Here is a 6,965-nt window from a genome sequence, read left to right as displayed (position 1 = left end):
AGCCCTGTGAAAGCTATCATTAATAGAGTGAGCGCTCATCTCTTCGATCTCTTTCTTTCTTTCTGGGGTGAATAAGCTAGCTAAACCAGTTCCTGAGTTCATGACTTCAGAAGTGACACTGAAAGTGAAAGCTGTCTAATCGCTCTAAGCCAGTTGTTGAAGTGAGTTAAGGTCTTTCCGAGTTCGGGTCTTCTTGATTTCATGAGTTTAGGAGTTCATGAGCTAAGCCAGATCGCTATTCCTGACTTGATAGTCCTGTTTTATTTCAAATTTTCTTATGAGTAAGGAAGCAATCAAAGGGATGCGCCTTACTAGGAGCTAAAGATAGCAGCATTCCCTTAATAGGCTGTCTACGGCAATTTCTCTGTAGCAAGAAGCCCTGTGAAAGCCATATCATAGGTGATTACGGCCTGGGAAAACGATAGAAAAAAGCCTTTATTTTGAAAGTAGCTGTCTTTAAAGTGCAAGTGAAATATCGACTTTCATTCAACTTTATAAAAACTATAGTAAGGTAGCGAAGTTCAGAGGAGCGGCAGGCAAGTAAGAAGTTCATCCATTGAAGTTGAAGTAAACGATTGATCTCTATCGTATCAAGTAAAGGGAGTAAGAGAGCCACATGAATCGAGCTTCTTTATTCAATCTAGATCCCCCTTGCAATTAATCTGTGCGATATCGAGTATGCTAACGCGAATCTCTAACGGTCGTAATCAAGTCTCTCAATCGTTTTCTCCTGTCGTTAACTCTCGAAACTCTTGCAAGGCTCTCAAACGGTCTAACTGTCGGAAACTTTCGTAATCGTTCCAACCGGTCGAAACTTTCGTTAATGGTCCAACTGTCGTAACGGTCGCGGGGGTTCGGGGGGACTAATGGTATAGAGATAAGCCTTTGTACTATTCGTTTAGAGTTCCCCCCTTCAAGAGCTCCGCTAGTATACTAACTTGGTTACCTAGCCCAAAATAAAGAACCCATAGAGAGTTTCAAAGATAGTCAAAATTTCTTAGAAAAAGCATGTAAGCAAATCGCGGTAGTTAGACGATGGCTGTTCCGCAAATAGAAGCTGTTGGGTAAGAGCGATTGGTCTTCCTCTTGCAATCGAGAATAAGGACTTCAAAGCGCAAATAGGCAATCGAGAGAGGCAAATAGGCGGAAATCGGTACACTTTTAGTATTTAGTACGGTGGTATGCGAGGAGCAAGAATGTATGCAATCCATAAGTACGAGCAAGCTCACTCATAGTACGGTAAATAAGCACAAAGAGCAGCAGTAAATCGCCAGTTCTTTCAGTATTCGCGGTAAGCAAGATAAGGTAGATCTTTAAATAGCTAGTATAAGAAAAGTAGTAACTTCCGGAGTGAATGAGTGCAGCAAGGAAAGAAGCCTATAAGCTATTAGATGAGCAGCTTTCAGTTTGTCCTAATTTCTTCTTAAATAACAAACTTATCTATCTAAGAGAAGATAACGAGTGAGAAGAAGAAAACAAAGGGATACTTATAGTAAGATCGAAAGCAATAACGCGAAGGGAAATGATCAAGAGAGGTGGATTAGACGACAGAAAACTTGTGATAGAGAAAGCCAGATATAGAATGTGCAGTGAGGAATCTTTCTAGGTAGTCCTTCTTTACTTAACTTGGTTTTTTTCGTAAAGGTTACTTTCTTCTTTATAAGATATTTCTACTCAGCTTGAAAAGAAGCCGAAAGCTAAGAAGCCGAAGGCAAATGAAAAGGAGGTGCCAGTCTTTGAGGTCTAGGATAAACCGATGCGACGCGGAGAACCCTTTTCCATACAAGTTCTCGTCTCGTCTAACGGTTTGAATTGAAAGAAAGATTCCCTTATAGCCTTCTTAACGCTTACGCCCCTTAGATTCCTCGAGCTTGTAAACATGACTCTTTCTATAAAGCATTTATGAAAGACTTTCTATTCGTTCTGCGAACAGCCTGGTTTTTTTATTCCTTCCGAAAAGCGAGTGTGAAATGCCTTATGTAATTTCTTTATGGCTATACACTTAACACTAAGCAACTCACGCCAAAAAAGGTCTCGATCAAGGCACCGGCCTTCTGCCTTCTCGTGCCACAGCTCTAATCCGAATGGCGTGTTCTTCCACTATTCACGCAATTTCCAGTTCGAGCAAGAGCGGTTTTTAGATAAAATAAAGAAATAGGGGCGTAGATCGCCTTTGATTCCTCGATTGTGCTTTTTTTTGTGTTGTGAAAGAACCGGCAAGGTTCACCCTTTGTCCCGGGAAGTCCTAGAATGAGTAACTATCAAAGCATCACCGAAGGCGGAGCCTGATTGTCTACCAGACCAGCAGTGGAGAGGGATCTGATCATGCTATCTCCAATCTCTGCCCTCTGATTGAGAAATTGGTCAATAACCACTTTTTTTTGGACCAAGTCAAGACTTAGACTTATAGTAGGTGTAGCTGAGTAAGGAGCTGGGATACCTTTTTGGCGCCCTAAGGAAATGAATTCCTTTCAATTCGAAGTATGTATGAAACTGGGTTTTTCGTTCCTCAAGCTCGTAGCTAGGCTAGGATGATAAGTAGCAGTCTCCGTCGGGTCAGAGCCTTTTTGAAAACCTATGGCCTATGGCTGGATTGAATCCCTATTGCTTAGGGCAAGTCAAGGCAAGGAAGATATTTGCGTGGGGATATAAAAGAGGAAATGAAAGCGACGTGTGTAGCTGACCAATTGCAAGGGTTGAGCTAAGGCTAAGCCAATGGCAGGAGACCACACCTAGCTAGCACCTAGCTTTCCTGCATCTTTATCTGCTTACCCTCTTTCGGATGAGGAAGGTAGGTCTGCCGAAGAAAGGAAAGCCTGAGAGCTTACTCCGCTGTTCGTGGTGGAGTAAGGAAGAAGACATTGTTATATACGTCACCGTTGACGTATTATAAGATAAATAGCCTTCTCTTTCCTAAGAAGAAAGTGAGTAAAAAGCCCAACAAAAAGTGAGACAAATTGAATAAGAGCTAACAATAGAATAAGGTAAGACAGATCCTCTCGTAGCAGCATTGAGTGATCCCCTTCTCCGACATCGATACCCTAGGGATTACATATTGTGCCAACTTCCCTCTGCTGCGTCGCTCTACAACTGGATACTGCATCTTTCTTTGCACTAGTCGAATTTCTTGGAACCCTAAGAAGGAATCTACTGTCTCTCGCTTGACTCTATTGGTAAAGCATTTCTTGCTAGATCGAATTGAGGGTGACTTCTTCCGCTGACTAAGGCGCTTCGCTTTCCTCTACCATCTCATGGTCACTAGCCTCTTTGTCTGCCCAATAGCAAATAGCAATAGAAGCATAATTGAAATTGCACTCACCGGAACCAGTATTGGAGGAAGCAAGAAAAGGTATTCAGCAAGAAGTGGAAAAGATCCTGCTGTTAACGAGGAAATTCATTGGCCAGACCATCACACCTTTTACAGTCAATTCAATAAAAGAAGTGTACTACGAAAGAGGAGTTCTTTGACTCGCGGTTGATCTTTAGAAGATTAGGCACAAGTCTGAGGCCAGAAAGGATAAATCAATGCAATTGAAGCAAGTAATGGAAGCCCCAGAAAGCAAGGTGGTTATTCTTATTAGTATTAGTAGAACTCGGACTCTTTTCTTTATCCTCAATCGCAGGATCAGAAGGCACTCTACTAAACACGGATTGACTCTCTTGCCCAAGCATTGCCGCCCACGACTCGGTTAACTACTTTGGTTCTTCCTTACCTTTTCCCTGCAGCAAAGGGGTCTTAGGTCTATTGTTTGACGGGAGTAGTAGAGAAAAGGGGAAAGCTCTTTCTTTTCTGATCGAAAGATATTTTTTTGACTCGCTATCGCTATAAAGGTTACAACCGGCGGCATTCAAAAGGAAGGTTATTACATAAGTGATTAGAGCGATGCCCCTTGCTTTGCAAAGAGTTGAGTTCTTCCTCTTGAGCGCAGGATAGCCACTGACTCTTCCGATTAATTAAGATATAGGGACAAGCCAGAGCCAAAGCCAACGCGTCAAAGTCAAGTCAGGTTCAGCAATCGACATAACTGGTTCAAATACCAGAAGCTAGGTCATAGAAGGTAGATTCGATTCGACAATCTTAAGTAGTGGAGTCAGCCCTTTGCCGAGATACGATACTGTCAGCCTCAGCTAATCACTAGCTTCTGAAAGAATAATATCGTCAAGTCGGAGAGGAAGAAAGGAAGAAGAATGCCATCATAGAGGGATCAGCATGTAAACTTGAAGGGCTAGGGAACTCCTTTAGCTCCAGAATTCTTTAGAATGAGAGTTAGGGTCGATCGGGGGAGCCTTACCTCTTAGATGACCCAAGCAAGTCAGTAAGCTATTGGATTTTGATTGGATGGATCCCCAGTCCCTGCTAACTGTAGTTACTGAAGGTCGAGTAGTAGACGGGCGAGGCCCACTGTTATAATCGGGAGGGATATGTCCCTTGCTGCAAGTCATCTGATGGTAAATATCCATTTGATATCCGTCACCATTATTCTAGCTGATGCTGAGACCTTGACTTCTCTTTCACCCTACCCTCCGCCTTTGCGCGCATTTGGTGCGCTATTGAAGAAAAGAGCATTTCTATCTAATAATATTTAATCACAGAACGCTTCGCATTGGCTAGCTTGCTTGGCCGCACACATATAGATTCAAATAGCCCAATCAAGTCGATTCCGTGGGTTATCGGGACATAAAGGAGCTATACTATAGAATGCAAACGAGAGTGCCGCAAAATCAGTCCCTACGCTGCCTACATGGCGACTTCGAGCAGCTAAGAAGTCAAAAAAGAAAGTTATCAAGGAGTGACGAACTCGGACCCCTCAAAGCTTGCATTCTTTGCTTCGGATTCAATTCCTGAAAACCTAATATACATAAAATAACTATTATAATTAGAAAGATTTTTAGGGGTGCCAAATATATAACAAAGAAAGTGGTTTTCTCACATCCAGTATTGACCTCGTGTTCTCTTTTTGCACGGGTTTCAAAAATTACCTTGAAGGCGTGGTTGGTATCATCCTCTCAGCTTGAGCTATAGCTCGGTCGCTAATGTGTGTGCTTGTGTGGGTTTTGTGTGTCTTTTCTTAATTTGAGTGGATTCTATTGAGAAAGACCACTGTACAAGTACAAAACAAACATGCAGCCAAGTTTGTTACGGATCCCCCAAGGGGCGTGTCTAACTACCTCATAGATAGCATCCACAAGACACTGAATTAGCCTAGAAATGGATGCATCTTATTGCTATCTCTCATGACCTTTTGGTCTCCGGTTTCACTGGAAAATTGGAAGGTCACAAACCGCCCTCTACAGTTGCAAATGTGAAAGGGTGCTAAAGCAGGATCCGTGACTATGAAAAATGACTGCTCAATCGAAACTTGAGTCATCTTGGAGTAAGTCAAGCCACATACTCAACAACGTCTCTGTCTGAACTGTGAAATCCCTAAATCGAAACACACTAGAATAACTTCAAACACTGGATCTGCAGATCTACGTGTATTCAAAAATTCTGGTCTTCTTCAATCAGGTTCTCAACCCAATCAGGGAACTTCCAAAGACCAAACGATTTAATCCCAAACTATTTCTGGCGGAACCTTCCGAGTTTTTTTTAGAGAAAAATCACGCTGAATTTTTGCGATATTTTGAAACTTCTTGTTTCAAAGCGGCGAAACCTCGAGATACTTTTCACTTGTCTTCCGCGAGTCGGAGACCTTACTTCTGCGACTACTCGAGACTTGCAAAAGTCAACCTTATCTCGACAAAATCTCCTTAAAGTCTCCTCTATCTCAGAGTCTATTCTAAAATAAAAAAAGAATCCACCAATAGCCCTATAATAGATTGAGTTACATAGTGCCGCCCAGATTTGGAACCCACTTTTTAGAAGTTCATATGCACGCATGCATGTGTCATCACCTCATTGGTCGGAGGTCCAAGGGGTCCATAGAAAAAAATCTTCTTCTTTTTCTTTTTATATTTCTATTATTTTTCTTAGAAGAGAGAAAGAGTAGAAACAAAGGGTACGCTCTCTAGAAGATTTGCTCGGGGCTGTTCACTTTCACTTGGTCGCCTGGTATCTTGAAACCTCTTTGCTTGCGGGGGCAGGAGTGGAAACGTCTGAGAGAGCGCTTCGCGAAAGAATCGTGTGGCGTGGTGAAAGGTTTCCCGTTGGGGTTTCCGGCCCCCTTGGTCTTCACCTAATTTTGGAAGAGGGGAGGTGAGTTGAGTATCAACTCTCTCTCTCGCGCCTTTATTCAGCTTGTTCCTGTTCGTCTATTCGGGACGGGGCAGGCAGCCCACATACATGAAGAGAAGAAGAGAGGGGGGGTTCCTTGATATTAAGGTGTCAAGGCGGTCGAAGAAGGCCACAAGTGGAAGCAACCGATGCTTTGGTCATTCTCTTACAGAGCCTTGCTGCCAGTCCGTGCTTGCTGTCATGCTGGCAAAAGCAGGTGTTTCGGCCGGTTTTACCTACTATTGGATTTGAACCAATGACTCTCGCCGTATGAAAGCGATACTCTAACCGCTGAGTTAAGTAGGTCAAGCTGAGTCAAGTCAGAGAAAAGAAAATAGACCCCTATAAGATAAGAGAAAGCCGCGCAACCAGAGTTCCCCAACCTTGTATAGGTTGGGGGCGGAGCGCTAAGAAAGAGAAAGCGTTATCACTATACGAAATGAAGCAGCAGCTAGCACGCTAAGATCAACCACTTGGAGAACGTGGAGCCTTTCTTTCTCGGTCGTCTGTCTTAATAGTTGTGGATTCCGATTCATGCGGTCGTTCTCTACTGCATTGGTCTTTTCACTCCCCACTCTCAACCATAACAAAATGTTTCCACTATATCTCTCAGGAGTAGTCAAAGGGCGGGTCCGAGTAAGAAAAAATTCACTAAGAACTAGGGCATACAACAATGGATCAATTCATTCAACAAGATCCGTTCGGATCGGACCAGGATGAATGGGATTGGTCTGACCTCTCGCTCAGATGG

General features: G+C 43.1%; 1 non-coding gene across 1 annotated transcript; it reads right to left on the bottom strand.

Annotated features, from left to right (window-relative positions):
• Positions 1-6,447: 6,447 nt before the first annotated feature.
• Positions 6,448-6,520, bottom strand: trnM. Its single transcript has one exon. It is a non-coding gene; the product is annotated as a tRNA-Met (tRNA).
• Between the last annotated feature and the right edge of the window lie 445 nt (positions 6,521-6,965).

This window comes from Manihot esculenta, mitochondrion, assembly GCF_001659605.2.
Source record: "Manihot esculenta mitochondrion, complete genome".
Taxonomy (NCBI): domain Eukaryota; kingdom Viridiplantae; phylum Streptophyta; class Magnoliopsida; order Malpighiales; family Euphorbiaceae; genus Manihot; species Manihot esculenta.
This window is presented reverse-complemented; position numbering and strand designations above follow the sequence as displayed.